This window comes from Lagenorhynchus albirostris, chromosome 8 (assembly GCF_949774975.1).
Source record: "Lagenorhynchus albirostris chromosome 8, mLagAlb1.1, whole genome shotgun sequence".
In the NCBI taxonomy this organism is placed as follows: domain Eukaryota; kingdom Metazoa; phylum Chordata; class Mammalia; order Artiodactyla; family Delphinidae; genus Lagenorhynchus; species Lagenorhynchus albirostris.
The window spans coordinates 81,135,218-81,153,717 of NC_083102.1; the positions used below are offsets into that span (position 1 = coordinate 81,135,218).

The following is an 18,500-nucleotide window of genomic DNA, read 5'->3' on the forward strand; positions in this document are numbered from 1 at the left end:
AAAAACATTAGTACATTTTCATGGTTGAAAAGTCACTAAATGATATTGGCTGATCATATTATTCCAGACATAGATTTACCCTTCAGAAAATCAATACGAACAAGATCTAAAGTAGGTATGTGTTCATTATTTATCTAATTTGTGTATTAATCTTCAATTTAATCCCATTATAGTGAATTACTAGAGTTAATTTTTTTAACACTGCTCATGAGACAGGAACTGTTCCATGTTTTTCAGAGTAACTCATTGATTCTTCACAACAACCTTGTGAGGGAGATAATATTGCTGACCTAAATTTTATAGATAAAGAAACATAAGGTGTAGTAACTTTTCTAAGTGAGAAGCCAGGATTGGAGCACAGCTGTTTTCATTTATTAGTCTAGATTTATCCACAAAGTTATGTGGTTGGATCCTGAAGGAAAATATAAAGTAAGTTTACTAATTTTAGTGCATAATCTGATATATTTAAATAAAATTCCAAGCTATTCGAATTCTTAGAAATTCTGAGATAAAATATGATTAGGTTATAATAGCAAGGAGAAATGCTTCTTTTAAATCTAAATTTGTTATTAATTTTTGAAGAAGAAGGTTATTTATGTTTCAGTGGAGGACTTGTTTTAAGAAATCTGCCGTATTTTGGCTTGAAAAAGCATATATGAATTGGATTATTCTTATAATTACAGATAAACACTTAAACATTATATCTGGATTATACGTTTTTGCTTAGGTAATGTGTCTCCTTTTATAAATTTATTTACTTCCTTTATCATGTGTCCTTTTGCTTCTATCAAACTACATAGATTGTTATTTACATTTATATAATATTTAATGTCAACCACATCAACTTCATAATTTAAAAGAAATTCTTCATTTTTATTAGTTGGGTGAAAAAAATACCTGAAAGTGATACATTTAAAGAGACTTAAAACTAACACAACATTGTAAAATAACTATACTCCAATAAAAATTAATTTTAAAAAACTTAAAAGAATTAATTCTTAGGTAACATTTTGGTCAAAGAAAAGTAAAATCATATTTTTGTCTTTAAAAGATAGGCCTTTCTCATTAAATAGAAATGTAATAACTTAATGATGTAGAGAGTCTATGGAAAAAAAAACCCTTCTAATCTCCTGGGCTTTATGTGTGTGTATGCATGCAGATGTGCTTGTATATTTTTCTCTCTGAAACTGCTTGGAAGTCTAGGAAAGAAGCAATATAACTTTTAGCTTTTGTAACTTCAGGGAGGCATAATAATAAGGCACTGAGGAAATCTGGTAGTGATTCTATAATTAATTCTGACAGTAATCTTCCCACAAAGCCCTCATGCATTTCTCTTCATCCTCATAACCTAAGATCATGTCTGTCATCCAGAGTTATGATGCAGTCTGTATGAACGCTTTCCCAATGTTGCCTAGAACCATCAGACAGAAAAATTAAGCAGCTTCTCACTTTTAGGCTTATGTATCTAAGTTTCTTTATTTTTTTGAGAACGGTAATTTTTATGCTTCAATCACACATAAAACGTCAGAACAAATGTTGATCATTTCCTAGTGTTTCTATAATCTCCAGGGCTGTTCTTTGTTGCAGACAGGAAGCCTGCTGTTAGGCAAAGCTTAAATGCAGGCATAATGTAGCTGTTTTCCCACTAATCCAGTTATATACTCTGATAGAACTAAGTGGTAGATGATAAGAGCAGCAATTCAATCACAGCATGTTCTGATTTGCAGGCAAAATTTCAAATGTTGACACAAAGAGTGGTATTTGTTTATGAAAGTGAGGAAGTTTGACGTATTAGGAGAAAACTACTGCAAGCCAGTGGAGGATGAAAGGAAAATGTATGCTGATTATGGACAATATATGAAAAATTAACAACTGAAGAAGATGGTCTTGTGTTTCAGTAAAATCACATATTTTTATTTAAGAATTAGATGCAAATGTTAGGATTTCGTTAATGATCTTTGAGTCAGTTTTCTTGCGGGAAGCTTTCCTGACTTGTGGTCATTTTAAAATGCTATCTTTGATTATTCATCAGAAAGAAATAATCAAAATACTCCTTATAATATCTTTGCTATTAGTTGTAGGAGATAACTTTAAAAAAAAAATCAACTCTACCCCTTGCCCCAACTGTAGTCACTAAACAACAATTCTAGAGGTGACAATCTCTAAATGCCAGTGCAAAATGAGGAGTGAGGATCCACAGCCACATAGGAGGCTGGGAAGGGATGATCATGATGAAAGGATCTGGTGACATTAGTCAGGGTAGGTTCTGGTTAAGTGCCCTACTTCCCACTTTCCTCACAATCCTGCCTCTTATATGTACTCATAGAATTGCATAGGAGTAATGCACAACCTTTGAAACTGATCTCAGGTGGCCTTGGCCTGCAGCGCCTTGAAGCAGGGTTTCAGCTCCCAGGCAGAGATTGAGGTCGGGTCGCAGCCGTGAGAACACCAAATCCTAGCCACTGGACCAGTGGCCAGTGACGAGGCCCTGGCCCTTCGGCTTTGCAGAAAAGAATTCCCACAGAGATAGAAGGTAGTGAAACAAGTGAAGTATTTATTAGGAGGGAAAGGAGTACAGTACATGTGGTTAGACATGTGGGCAGACTCAGAGAGAGGGTTGCACCCTCGCGGTAGTTTGAATCACTCTTTGGGGCATTTCTTCCAAGTTTCCTTTGGCCAGTCATTTGATTTGCCTAGTTCTGAGTCCGTATTTGGTGTATCTCAGGATCCTGCCACGTGTGCCTGTGCATCTCTGAGCCAAGATGGATTCTAGTGAAAAGGCTTATGGGTAGTTGACATCACTTACAATGGGGTGGCGCCCCCTCCCTTTTTGACCTCCAAGAAGCTTTCTAGTTGGGAGGGTCTCCTTGACTTCGAGAATGGAAATACGTGGTCTGTTATCTTCTATTTGGGCAGCACCCAGCCTTCTCTCTCAATTGTCCTGCTATTCTCGTCTTGGAGTATCGGTCTACAGGGAAGGAATCTCCAGTTGCTGGCCATGGGGGGCGGGGTGCCCATCTGCCTCCTGCCTCAAAACTACTAGTTATGTGAGCTTATACAAGTTACTTAAGGCTTACAGATCTGTTTTCTCCTCTTTGAAATAGAACCATATTTAACTTGCCTTTAAGTTATTGAGCACCAAATGGAATAACACATGAAAAGTGCGTATTTATTGTAATCATTTTTCTGGTTATTATTATTTTTGCTGTTGTTGTCATCTTCCAACATTTTTCTACCAACTGTTAGGAGACAGTTCTTCGTGAATGTGTCACATTGCTTCAAGTCTGAGCATTTACAGTCAGTTTGCCCAGATTTATGTACATTCCAGGATAAGTAAAGATAGAGATGTCTCCTTCCCCAGAAGAGATTTACATACAATGCAGAGTAATTAAGATATTGTCTATCTGGAGAGGAGGATGGGTCAGCTGCCAGCAGCCCCTGTATGAGATCAAGGCCTTCCTCATCTTGGGATTCCTTGCCTGAAACACACCTACTGCCTATGCAGGTGACCCCCGGCCCTCTTCCCATCCTCCTGTGGGAACTGAGTTGTGAGTGTGAGCAAAGGTGGCAGTCTGGCTCTTGGTACTGCTATTGGTATTGCTATGAGTAGTAAGCGGCCTTTTCTCTCTGACCCAAAGGGCTTGTATTTTTCTGCCAGTGTCTATGAAGCTGTAGGTGGATTACTCATTAGCTTGCAAGAAGGATAAATCTCAGACACTTCCCAGTTCTTGGCTTGACAGTTTAACACCTACTAGTGTCAGAGTGGGGCTTTGTTTAAGTATCGAATTGCACTGTATATGCAAGAGAGACATGATTTGGATTGTTCCTTTTCCTATGTGCTTTAAATTTCAGTTTCCTTTCTAAAATATCCCTCATGTGTTCCTAGACAAAGGCATGGTTTTCTTAGCTTAGGAACTTTCCTACTCTGCATATGATAATGAGCACATTTGTAAGTTGTGGCACAATTTAAATTTAAAAGTGATTTCTCCACCCTTGCAAAACAGGCCCTTTTGCGAGAATTCAAATAAAATAAAAGATATTTGGCACACCAGTACAGTTTTGTGACATATGAATTCTAGGAGAGTAATTTCATTTCATGTCTTATCAAATAGTCATCCATCTAGATTTCAGGAAAACTTTATGTTGATTCATATCTCATTTATGTCAACGAACAAGAATATTGTAGTTTATGCCCTTCCTTCTTAAGGTGAGGTCTGTGGCCAAGCAGCCTGAGCAGCGCCTGGCAGCTGGTTAGAAATGCAGAATCCCAAGCTCTACCCCAGACCTGCAGAGCCAGAATCTGCATTTAGCAAGTCTCCCAGGTGATTATGAAGCGATGAGGAAATCAGGGTACCTTAGGGAGGTACTTTTAGCAAAGTCCAGCAGGCATCTGTCTGGGGCTTGTTATAACTGATCATGCATATCATTGACTTAGATTTTAAGACCTTTTAATTCATAGAATTGCTAGTTTTTTGGACGTTTATGAATATTTTATTTTGTAGCCATTTGCTTTTTGGAGGGAGGTATTAAAAAAGAGCAGAAGGAAGGAGTAGAATTAAGTTCATTAAGAGAACCAGAGTTTTCTCTCTCTTACATACTTGTTTCTTTAAGAAAAAAAAACCTAAATCACTATTTGTACACTTGAAGTTAACACAATATTGTAAGTCAGCTATATTTCAATTTTTTTTAAAGTACTGTTTGTTAAGGCAAAAAAAAAATCAGTGCTTCTTAGAATTATCTTCATTTAAAAGACATAAAAAATTAAAGACTGTGAAGAAAAGAGTCTGAAATAATGGACAAATTTAGTAATTATATTACTTGCAGGGCAGGTAATCAAGGTTATTTAATTTTTCAAAAGAGAGATTGCCAGAGGATAACTTAATTGCTTTGCAAGTATAAGGAAAGTTTATAGGAAGGTGTTGACAAGTATGATAAATATTTTTCCATTAATTACATGATGCACTCAAGATAGTTTTTTTATAATTAGAAATTAACTGTATTTGCAGTTTTTGAAATAGCAAAGTAATTCTTAAGGTGAGGCAGAGGGAATACTTGCATTTTGAATTGAACTATAGTTTTTAAAAGTACAACAGTTATTGATTTATTTGCTGGGTCTATAAGGACTATGAAAAGACTTCACGTCCAGTAAACACATATGAATAACTGCACCTAACAGGTAAAATTTTTCAAAATTCAGGGATAACTCAGAGATATTACTGGTTCAGTTCCAGACACCAGAATAGAGCAAGTTTCACGAACTTTTTAGCTTCCCAGTGCATATAAAAGTTATGTCTACACTAAATTGTGGTCTATTAAGAGTACAATAGCATTGTCTTTAAAAAATGATGTACATACCTTAATTAAAAAATATTGCAAAAAAAAATACTTTATTGCTAAAAATGCTTATCATCATCTGGGCCCTCACTGAGTCTTTTTTTTTTAATAAATGTATTTATTTTATTTATTTTTGGCTGGGTTGGCTCTTCGTTGCTGCGTGCAGGCTTTCTCTAGTGGTGGAGAGCAGGGGCTACTCTTCGTTGCGGTGCACGGGCTTCTCCTTGCGGTCGCTTCTCGTTGTGGAGCAAAGGCTCTAGGTGCGTGGGCTTCAGTAGTTGCAGCACGTGGGCTCAGTAGTTGTGGCTCACGGGCTCTAGAGCACAGGCTTAGTAGTTGTGGTGCATGGGCTCAGTAGTTGTGGCTTGCGGGCTCTTGAGCGCAGGCTCAGTAGTTGTGGCGCTCGGGCTTAGTTGCTCTGCGGCATGTGGGATCTTCCCGGACCAGGGCTCGAACCCTGGTCCCCTGCATTGGCAGGCAGATTCTCAACCCCTGCGCCACCAGGGAAGCCCCCTTCACTGAGTCTTAATCTTTTTGCTGATGGAGGATCTTGCCTTGATGCTGACCATTGACTGATCAGGGTGGTGATTGCTGAAGGTTGGGGTGGCCGTGGCCATTTCTTAAAATAAGACTACAGTAAAGTTAGCTGGGGCAGCGGGGAGAGTGCTATATAGATGTCATTTTATAACAAATTTCAGTCAGTGATAAAATATCTTTGTGTTTTAAGTGACCAGAGTCATTCTCACTCATATTGTCAGTATGACAGTATCTCTACTCTGCAAACACACTAGGTGTTGTGTATCTTGCTCATTGTGTTCTTTAGGCAAAGCCAGCCGTCATCACAATTTTTTTTTTTTCAATTAGGGAAGATGTTCCAAGTACTCAGCTTCATGTACCGTGAAAATATTAGACGTATTGGTCAGCTCTGCATCACAGTGTGGGTGAAGAGGAAGTGATCACAGAGTATGTGATCATTTGGTCATTTCAGTAAAGCTTCATCTTTGGGAGCTGGCACGCAAATTTCCCCAGGGCTATGAGAAAAATACTTACATTAGGAATAATACTGATAGAATTATTATATCTCGAGAATGATGGAGAGAAAGCTGCCCATATTTCTAGTTGAATGAGTGCTCTGGAATCAGAATTGCACACTGGTTGATTAAAAGATGGTTGAGAAAATATAAATATCAAGTTGATATGAGCAAGGAAGCTAAATATAAATTAATTCTGAAGCAAAAGAGTAGCACACTCTCAATTGCCTGAAATTCTTATAAATGCCTATAATTAGAGAGGTTTAAAAGTTTTCTGTACCAACATGTAAATAGAATATATTAGAAAAGATACTTGGGACTTACTCAGAAATTCTTTCAAGTTTTTGACAAAAGTCAACAGACTGAATTTTGGGCATGTCACGACTCAAGTTAATGGGAATATTTGTTTAAAAATGACAACATTTATCAGAAGTTTTGATGGGCCATGATTTATAATTAGAGGCAAACATAAATTGTGTCTTAATAATGTTCTCAATATTTTCACTTTTTATTGATGCCATTTTCTTTTGGTATATACAGAATTTATTATTCCTATGCATTTATGTAATTTTTCCATCATAGTTAAAATTATCAGATATAAATATGATTTTAGAATTTGAGGGGCTTTCCAAGTGATCTAGCAAAGGCTTTTATTTCAGAAAGAAAAACCTGAAGCTCAGAGGAGATGATTGAATCAGCCATGGCTGTGGGTGCTTGTTACAGGCAGGGCCTGGACTAGACCTGGTTTTCCTAAACTAAATTAAAAAATGGTCAATTCTTTATTAAAAATTCTTTTCTATAGGCCAAGGAAACTGTAAGCTAGCAGCCAATGTTAGGGGACAGCAACATCAATTTGAGGACAGGAGTGGTCAAGTCCCAGAGTGCTACTAGCAAAGATACTTGTGGCACCTCTAACCATGGGAGGGTGACCACATGGCTGGTTTTCGCTGAACAAGGATTAATGATAGAAATTAAAATCACATTCACAATATTAGCAAGAGCCATGAATTACCTAGCAGTACTTCTACTAATATATTTAGGACCTGCGTTTTATTTGATTTTATTTATTTATTTTTATTGAAGTATCTTTGATTTAAAATATTTTACCAGTTTTGGGTATACAGCATAGTGATTCAGTATTTTTACAGATTATACTCCATTAGAAGTTATTGCAAGATAATGGCTATAATTCCCTGTGCTGTACAATATATCCCTCTTGCTTTTTTTTTTTTTTTTTTTTGGTGATACACGGGCTTCTCACTGTTGTGGCCTCTCCTGTTGCGGAGCACAGGCTCCGGACGCGCAGGCTCAGGGGCCATGGCTCACAAGCCCAGCCACTCCGCGGCATGTGGGATCCTCCCGGACCGGGGCATGAACCCGTGTCCCCTGCATCGGCAGGCGGACTCTCAACCACTGCGCCACCAGGGAAGCCCTTGCTTATCTATTTTATACACAGTAGTATGTACCTCTTAATCCCATACCCCTATCTTGTCCCTTCTCCTTCCCTCTTCCTACTGGTAAGCACTAGTTTGTTTTCTATATCTGTGAGTCTATTTCTGTTTTACTCTTTACATTCGTTTTCTTTCTTAGATTCTACATATAAGTGATATCGTATGGTATATGTCTTTCTCTGACTTACATCACTATGCATAATATTCTCTAGGTTCATCCACATTGCTGCAAAGGGCATATTTTCATTGTTTTATGGCTAATATTCCATTGTAAATATATACCACATCTTCTTTATATATTTGTCTGTTTATTGACACTCGGGTTGCTTCTGTCTCTTGGCTGTGATAAACAGTGCTACTATGAACATTGAGGCGCATGTATCAGTTAGAATTAGTGTTTTTGTTTTTTCTGGATATATACCCAGGAGTGGAATTACTGAATCATATAGTAGTTCTATTTTTAGTGTTTTAGGAACCTCCATACTGTTTTCCATAGTGGCTACACAAATTTACATGCCCACCATTGAATATTATCCTAACTGTGAATTTGTCATAAATGGCCTTTATTATGTTGAGATATTTTCCCTCTGCACCCACTTTGATGAGAGTTTATATCATGAATGGATGATGAATTTTGTCAACTGCTTTTTCTGCATCTATTGAGATAATCATGTGGTTTTTGTCTTTCCTTTTGTTAATGTGGTCTGTCAAATTGATTGATTTCCATATGTTGAGCCATCCTTGTACCATGGAATAAATCCAACTTGATCATGGTGTATGATCTTTTTTATGCATTGTTGGATTAAATGTACATTTGAAGTAATTATAGGTAGGTATGTACTTATTGCTGTTTTATTACTTGTTGTCTGGTATTTTTTATAGTTCTTCTCTGTTCATTTCTTTTTGCTTCTTCCCTTGTGGTTTGATGATTTTCTTTAGTAGTATGCTTGTGTTCCTTTTTTTTATTTTTTTTCTACGTCTATTGTTGGTTTTTGATTTATGGTTATTATGGGGTTCATACATGTTGACCTATAACTGTATCTAGTTGTTTTAAATTGATAGTCATTTAAGTTCAAACACGTTCTAAAAGATCTACATTTTACTCTCCTCGACCACATACTGAGTTTTTGATGTCATATTTTGCATCCTCATGTTTATCCCTTGTTGACTGTAGTTATGGTTCTTTTATAGTGTTTTGTCTTTTAATCTTCATACTGGCGTATTTAAGTGGTTGATCCTCAGTATGTGCAATATATTTGCATTTCGTAGTGGGATTTCCCCTTTCATACAGATTCTTACTTCTTTTTCACTTACAGAAGACCTTGTAACATTTCTTTTAGGGTATGTTTAGTATTGATGGACTCTTAGTTCTTGCTTGTCTGCGAGGTTCTTTATTTCTTCTTCTATTCTAAATTATAATCTTGCTGTGTAAAGTATCCTGGGTTGCAGGTTTTTCCCTTTAAGGACTTTGAATATATCATGTCACTCTCTTTCGACCTGCAGAGTTTCTGCAGAGAAATCAGGTGATAGCCTTATGTGGATTCCCTTGTATGACTCTTTGTTTTTCTCTCATTGCCTTTAGAATTTTAACTTTTGCCATTTTTATTATGATGTGTCTTGGTGTGGGTCTGTTTGGGTTCATCTTGTTTGGGACTCTCTGTGCTTCTGGATATCTGTTTCTTTCTTCAGGTTTGGGTAGTTGTCAGCTGTAGTTTCCTCAAATACATTTTAAATACCCTTTTCTCTCTCTTCTCCTTCTGGGACCCCTATGATGCAAATGTTGGTATACTTGTTGTTCCAGCAATCTCTTAAAATGTTTTCATGTTTTTAAATTTGTTTTTCTTTTTGCTGTTCTGTTTGGGTGGTTTCCATTATTCTGTCTTCCAGATGACTTATGCATTCTGCCGTATCACTTGGTCTGCTACTCATTCCTTATAGTATGTTGGGGTTTTTTGGTTTGTTTTCTCCAGGTACTGAATTCTTTATTTTTGATTGAATCTTCGTAGTATTTTCTAGTTCTCTGTTAAAGTTTTCACTGTGTTCATCTATGCTTTCCAGTTAACATTTTTATTACCAATGCTTTGAATTCTTTATCTGGTAAATTATTCCTGTTTCATTAGCTCTTTTATTCAGAGATTTTCTTTTGCTCTTCTAATTGAGAGCAGTTCTTCTGCCTTTTAATTTTGCTTAAATTTCTCTGCCTCTATGAGTTAAGGTGAAGCAGTTACCTATTGCAGGTTTTTTGTTTTTTTTTTTTTTGCTGTACGCGGGCCTCTCACTGTTGTGGCCTTTCCCATTGCGGAGCACAGGCTCCAGACGCGCACGGGCCCAGCTGCTCCGCAGCATGTGGGATCTTCCCAGACCGGGGCATGAACCCGTGTCCCCTGCATCCTCAGGTGGACTCTCAACCACTGCGCCACCAGGGAAGCCCTGCAGTTTTAAATGTGTGTGCGTATGTGAGAGTGTCCCTGTACAGACTGCATGTGCCCAGTGCCGTTGGTGGGAGAGCTGGATTTGACGTGGATGTAACATCTTTCTTCAGGATGTGCTGGCATCTGTCACCCTGGTACGGGGTGGGACTGCACACAGAGGGGTAAAGCTGAAGCTGGGTGTGAGGCAAGACTTCCCCTCTGCTCACTGGGCATCACTGCCCTGTTGTGGGTGGGGTCTGATCCCAAGCTGCTGGAGCAAAAGCCTTGATGGTCAGGCCTGAGTTGGTTCTGTTTTCTTTAAGTTTGTGTTTTCCTCTCTCCCCCAAAATAGGATCCTTGCCCCAGAGTGGGGGGCGTGCTGAAGCCAGGGGGCCCCGTGTGAGCTCTTGGCTCATGTTGTCCACAGACAGGAGTCTGAGCTGTCTCAGATGAGCTGCTCTTTCAGGTGCCCGCAGTTGTTTCCCTTGCTCTGCTCAGACACAGCCTTGGGTGCCAGTGCCTTTTGTCCCTTACAGCTGATCACAGCCCTAAGACTCTGCTGCCCCCACTCTGTGGTAGAGCCACACCACAGGGCAGGCAGGGCCCACATGGACTCTCAGCATATATTGGGGCATGAGCTGTGATGGAGCAGCTGCCGTCAGAAATCTGCGCTTCTTCTGAGGCGCTGCTTGAGTAAGTGCCAACGATGGCCACTGCCAATCCACCCAGGCTCCGCCCTGGGATGGGGTCGCCTCTGTGTCCCCGTGTTGAATCTTCTTCCCAGTTGTGGCCACCCCAGAACCAGTGCCGCACTGTGACATGGGATGAGTGGGACCAGGGCGTTCTCTCAGGTCGGGCTGAGCCAGGCAGCAAGGTGGTCATGGGCCACCAGCAACCGCTAGAGTAGTCTTCTCTTCACCCTGATTTGGGAGCAAGCCAGCACATGCATGCACCCCTCACAAGTGACATCCAGGCTTCCCGCAGCCCTCTTGTTCATTGCAGAGGTCCTCCCACCAGCCAAAGGGTGCAGGACACCAGCACTGGGCTACCCCATCTGTGGCTCACACCGCACGCTCCCCAGGGACGGTCTCCATCTGTGTAATCTCCCTTTTCCTTTGAGTCCCCTCCCAGGGGCACAGGTCCTGACCCAATCACTTTTCTTCCCTTCCTACCCGATTACATATGTATCTTTCTTACAGCCTTGGTTGTACAGGAGTCCTGATGACAGTTTCCAGTTAGTTTTCAGTGAGAATTGTTCTACATGTCGATGTATTTTTGATGTGTTTGTGGGGAGAGGTAAGCTTCACATCCTCTTACTCTGCCATCTTGATTGATCTCATTAGGACTTGAAGTTTAAGAAAGAGAAAAGAGTATATGAGATATATGTATAAGAGATGAAATGGAGGAACAGATGTGGAATTGATGAATAATTCTTCCTGGAATGAAAAGCTGACTCATGTGAAGATACCAGTTTGTCCCAAAATTATTGGTAAATGTGGTTTTCATTTGACAAAAGATAGTTCTGAAGTTCAGTAGGAAAATAGTGGTGGAAAAAGTAGCGTGACAGAGTATGGCAGCTTATTCTTCTGGCATAAATTAAAAGTGATTAGACACCATGGAGAAGAGCTTCAGGGGTTTGGGTTTGAAGTAGAGTCCTGACCTTGGTTGTTGAGTGACTCTGAACACTTTCCTTGACACTCTAAGCCTCATTTCCTCAACTGTATAATGGAAACCATATTACAGCTAAGACTTTAAGCTTGGTCAAGGTTAAGTGAATTAATACATGTGATGTTCTTAGATAGGCATAGCTGTGATTTTCAGTACACGTTAGCTAATATTTTTATTATTAACATTAAAAAGTAAGAAGCTGGTGAAATAATGGGAACAGTAAAGGAATATGTATCCAAATAGTAAAGGAAATGTATCCATAATCTTAACTTATTATACACAGTGGATCAGGAACCAATAATTACTCAATAAAAGGGAAAATTGGCTATTTGAAAAAAAAATTGCTTAATCTAATTGTCCCCTCATACTATTAGGGAAAATAATTTCCACCATGACTAAACACCAAAATGTAAAATAAGCAAACAAAACCATCAAATATTTGTAGAAACTGTAGATGTTTATTTACCTGAATAATGGATGGTTTTCTAAGCATAAAAATATTTTTAGAAATCATAAAGAACAGGATCAAAAGTTAAAATTAGAAGGTAAGCAACAAACTGGAAAAAAAATAGGACTTAAAATTCACAGGTTTATATGACAATTAATATGTGAGAAAAACTTTCACTTCATTAACCACTGAGGAATTCAAGTAATTATTGAATATTGAAATATTATTTTAAATTACAGTTTAGCAAATAAAAATGTAGTGTGTCTGAGAGTGCAGTGAGACTCTCACACATATTTAAATTGGTGCAATATATCTGGAAAGTAATTCGGCAATAGATAAAACCTTAAAATCATTCTTAACTAGGAATATGTACAAATGCATGTGGGTAAATGCTATAAGCTATTTTCTCTGGATTTTAGAATAACCATTTTGTTTCTTTATAATATTTCCTGGTTTCCTATGAAAAATGGGAAAATAAAAATAAATAACAAGTATTTTAGTAGGAATAAAACAACCAAGATTTTTAAGATCACAGCCTCTGTCCACTTTCCTTTTACTTTCCTTCATTGCCATCTGGTGTCCAAAATGTAGATCGCTTCTGATACCACAATTTGTAACTACTGCCTGATATGCAAAATTGTTTGCAGTTTATTTAACTTAGTTTATCCATTTAAATTACTTTATATAATATAAATTTGTTATATAAATTATTTACAGTAGTTAATTATGTAAAGTAGTTTACTTATATTTTATAATTTAAAAAAATCCCATGTTCCAAAGCAGGCCAGTCTGAATTTGAGTTGTTTTTGCTGATCATCTACACAGCGGGAGCCCATAATTTCACACTGTATTTCTTTTTCATGGCAAAAAAAAAAGAGTTTGAAATACATGGATGAGGTGAGGGGGTGGAAATTAAGGACATACTGAATGGTCAGACAAAGATTAAATGGGCCACTTTTTCTCTGCAGTTCCAAGTGGAAGAATATCACCTTTGGATTTATTTTGCCTTTAATTCTTCAACAGTCTAGGGGAAAACTACTTGAGCCCACCAACCTCTTCAGTGGGAGCCTTGGTACTCCATGAAGGTGTATTATAGGTGCCATTTCTAGACAAGGTTGCTTTTCAGGAACTTGATACCTCTTTGACTTGTGTATATCAAGGCAATGTCAGCATTTCATCGTTTGTATCCCAGGTTAATCCAATGAGCAGCAGAGTGTCCTCTCTCAGAACTATTTTGTGGATGATTTCTTATTCAGCACAGGACATCAGAACAAAAAATAGACCTTGCCTTTACAAAACCAAGAGTTTAAGTTATTTCATTTGAGAAATTAACAATTTGTTTGGATCTTAAATTATCTTTTAATTTGATATGTGTACTTGATTGTGATATTTAATAGGAAGGTTCATTGGAAGCATTGAAATTTACTGTTCATGGTTATTCCCAGAGACTGTTTCAAGAACTAAACTAATGTTTGAGGGCTACTTGTACCATCCCAGTAGTGAGCTTTATTTAAGGGTCACTAAAGCTGATATTGTTTATATGAATCTTTCTCATGAATCTAGGAATCTATTCTTATTTCTTATGAAGTATACTAATGTTTTTACTAAAGTAATTTTTAAAACAATAGAGTTGCAGTTGATTTAACATTTACTATGTGCTGGGCTCCATGCTAGGTGTTCTGCATGCATCTTCATTTGGATATTTTAATAGTGTCTTTTTGGACAGAGTATTTATATTTATAAACGTACAAATTTAACAAGGTATTGCAGAACTAAAATACAGGTTCTATACTTAGAAGCCTTTAGATAAATTATTGATCAGTATTTGTGCACTGTCTTCTAATTTTCTTAAACTCCATACATTCATTCAGTAAATATTTATTTTGTATGTTTATTGTACACCAATTATATGGATACCTATTAATATGTCAAGTACAGTGGTGGGATGGCTATTTTCTTTTTTGGCCATGGCTTTTAATCCAGTCAAAGAGTCTATAAAGATATCATACAAAGAAATATAGAATTATGACTGTGATGTATTCCATAAAAAAGATATATCTAGGCCTATGAAACTTTTAATGGGGTGATTTGACCTAGTCAGGGAAGATCATGAAAGCCTTTTATAAGGAAAGAATGTTGAGGTAAGTGGGACAACAAGTGTTGTAGGCGGAAGGAGCAGGGTATGTGGAAGAGGAAAACAAAAGAATGTACAAATGCTGGGGCAGAGATAGAAATCCCTCCTCATTGCTACCCCAGATGCTCACATTAACCCACACACCTTCCTGTCTCAGCGTGCTAGCAGAGATTTTTCTCAGCCTTTCTGATAAGGGACCTACTTGGTTGAATTTTCTAGAATTGGGAAGGAATGAGCGGGACGGTAGTTTGGATTTGGGGCTCTGTAGGATTAGTTAAGTATACATATTTAAAAGAAGTATTTTCTTAAGAGATTACAAAAGCAGGACCCCTTAAATCTATTTTCAGTCACCATGTAGTATTTCAAAGCTTTATAATGCTATATTATTAGACTTTTGCCCTAAGTGGTGGTTAATGTATTAAATATGTGGTTTATAAATTACAGTCTGGACACATGTCACCAAAGACAGTAATTTCAGTTCGTGAAAGTAAATCTGTTCTTTTTTTTTTTTTTTTCTATTCTAAAAGCAAGTGAGTCTAAGATGTCTGTGAAATATATACTTACCTAAGTCAGAACTTTTCACATTTCTCATTCCTTTCTTGGAGAATAAGGTTTGCCATAGGGACTTATACTTTGTAAGTTATTCCTTTCTCTGCATTATTTATGAGTTTTGTTATGAGTATAATTGGAGTATTTCTGTTATACCCCGTTGAATTTGTATTTAATGAATTGAATTTACATTTAATCAGTTTGTGTTAAAGTGACTTAATGAGATGCTTCACTCTTCTGTGTTAAAAGCAGGTTAAGGCCAACCAAAAGACTCCAGGCAATACATTATCCATTGTTCATTTTCTGCATAACTTGTAATTTTATCAAGTTTCATGATTTAACTAAATCACATAATAACATTTCCTGTAATCATTTCTAATGATTCTTTAAGGTCAGATGTTTTACCGTTAATATATTGGCAATCTATTTTTTATTTTTACTTTATTTTTTTACTTTCTAACACGGGAATTCTCATATTCTTTTCTTTCAAAATGGGATGTGTAGCATAAGATTGTGTCATATTATCAAATAATGGGGGGGGAGGCAGTAGGATTTGGATCTGAAGATACTGACTTTTCAGTGTTTGACTTTATTGAAAACAAGTATATTGGAGCTTTGTTCTCATATATATGATGTACCCAAAAGTAGTGTTCCAAGTAAAAGTGAGAGAGAACTCAGTATTTATCTTTGCAAGACATTTTACTTCCTGTTTTATCTATACTCTCTCCAAACCTTCCACCTCCTGTTTTACTTTATCCCGATGACCTTGCTTCATGGTCCACTGGAGACAAAAGCCACAGGCAATAATATCATTTCCCCACACCAAATCTCTGTACACCCAGCGGCGGGACTCAGCCCTCGCTCTTCTTGCCCAGTACAATGAAGTGGATACATGGTTTCTTACAGGCTTGTTCCTCTAGGAGCATCTGTGTCCCATCCTTCCCCATCTTCACAAGAGCTCCGTTTTTCACCTCTGTTCTGTTGCCTGCAACGTTTTCTTCCTTCTCTCTTCAAGGTAAACCCTCTCTTGCTCTAGTGACCCTTCACTTTCCTGGTGGCTCAGTGGTTAAGAATCCGCCTGCCAATGCAGGGGACACGGGTTCGAGCCCTCGTCTGGGAAGATCCCACATGCCACGGAGCAACTAAGCCCGTGTGCCACGTCTGCTGAGCCTGCATTCTAGAGCCCGCGTGCCCCAACTACTGAAGTGCACGTGCCTAGAGCCTGTGCTCCGCAACGAGAGAAGCCACCGCAATGAGAAGCCTGCACACTGCAACAAAGAGTAGCCCCCGCTCATCGCAACTAAAGAAAGACCACGTGCAGCAATGAGGACCCAACACAGCCAAAAATAAATAAATAAAATTAAAAAAAAAAAAGAAACCTCTCCTTGACCCCCGTCCACCCCTTCAGGGACCACCCTGTTCATTCTCTGCCTCCCAGCCGAGGTGCTCTGAAGACTTGCCTCTGCACGGGCTAATCCCTCCCATTGTTGTTCAGTGCGCTCCATTGTGTTCCACCCGCCCCCCGCACCCCCGACCTCCAGACACTGCCTGTGTAACGGGGATGAGTGCAGTGGGTGCTTTTAAGTCCTCATCTTTCCTGTCTCTGTCCCGCAGTGTGTTCTTCTTGAGACTGTTTTCCTCTCATCATCTAAGGCAGTCCAGTCTCCTGACTTCCTTCCTGCCTCCAAGGAATCTTACTCCTGCTCAGTTTTCTCAGAGACCCCTCCTCTGCTTCACTTTTAATCACATGGCTTTAAACCAATTTCTCTGCTGAAGCTTTCCGTGTTTTTATATTAATCAAGACTTCTTCTGAGCCTCTTGCTTTCAACGTTACTTCTTGACATCTTCATTTACGTATCTCACATACTGAAATCTCACCCGCACTTGAACTGTGTGCTTCTCTCCCCTAATCCTCAAGTGTCCCTGAACCCGTCCCTCCTCCGGCCACACAGATGCCCATGTCAGAATTCTCTTCTTACTCAACACAGACCCAATGCACCATCACAAGCTAGTGATTATTTCTCCAAAATAGGTTTTGAACCCCTCTTTTCGGACCATCTCCATGAATAACAAAGCCACTTTGTCTGTTCAGCTGGGTTACCGCAATAGCCTCCTAATTATTTTCCATCCTTTGAATTTTGCTCACCTTACATCCAATTCCTAAACAGCAGCTAGGGCGAGCCGTTAAAGTTCTAGATTAAATTATTTTGCATTTGGCTTAAAACCTTTTGTGACTGGCCGTTCGACAGAGAATACATGCCTAATTGTCTAGCATTTCCATTAGACCCTGCCTCCGTCCCTGAGCTCATTTCATGTCATTAGTCCTCATATGAAACTGAGCTAAACTCTCCATCTTTATGTTTCCCTAAGAGGCTTCTTTTCTTTTTGTCACATCATGGCCTTTTTACGTGTTGTTCTATCTGCCTGGAATGTTCTTCCTCCATAGTCTTCAAGGAAACATTTCTGTGGGATCACAGGAAATGCCATTTCTTAGGGAATTTTCCCCCCAACTGCTTACAGTCCGAATCAGAACCCATTCTCCAGATATTATCTCTTAGAGATTAGGATTATATTGCTTTACATAACTCATCATGATTTATTGTATATTGAGAGGCACTGACGGAGTAGTTAAAATCCCAGACTCTTGCTACAGTGCTAGTCTGAATCCTGACTCTCTATTACTTATTTGTTACGTGACTATGGACAAGTCATTTAACTATGCTTAAGGTTTCTCATGGATAATAATACTACTTACTTGCAGCGCATTTTCAAAGAGGAAATGATTAATATTTGTAGAGCAAATAGTCAATGCAGCACAAAGTAAACACGTATAAGTGCTTACATACATATATAAGTGTGTGTGCATAACTTACCTCATGTCTGAAGGCACAGAGCTCTCACCTACCACAACTCCGGACATATAGCAGGCCGCCAATGAATATTTGCTTAATGGATTGATGAATTGTACAGTGTACCTTATCACTAGGTTTCAGGGATCTTCAGAGAAAAAAGAATGATGCATTATATTTATGAGAATAGATAATCACTTATGTAAAAATATATTTTGGCTTGTGATCCACCTGTTAAAATCATTATGTGCTTTTGATCTGAGAATACCTTCAACATTTGATCTGGCCAGCCCCTTTCCTTTTAGCAAGTATGTTTTTATTATCATTCTCATTTTGCTTTTGCAGATGTGACAGTCCAGGCCCCAGGAGCCTAAGGGGCTTGTACCCATAGCAGAGGTAATAAATGATAGGATGATCCCATTCATTTTAGCGCCCTGATCTTCTTGCTGGAGTCCTATTCTTATCTTTTTGGAAATATACAGTGAACTCTGTGAATACTTTTTATACGGTTGCTGAAATTACTTTGGTGATCATTCTTAAATTTTCAACTGGGGCAGATATTATTGGAGTTTGTTTTCTCCTCCTACAGACTCTTTGTTGTTCAGGCCCTTATCACTCACAGCAG

The 18,500-nt window shown here is 38.4% G+C and overlaps 1 protein-coding gene across 4 annotated transcripts in view; it reads left to right on the top strand.

The window, feature by feature from the left end:
• The window catches only part of CACNA2D1 (calcium voltage-gated channel auxiliary subunit alpha2delta 1), a 521,838-nt gene that overhangs the window by 405,940 nt on the left and 97,398 nt on the right, over positions 1-18,500 (top strand). The window lies entirely within an intron of this gene.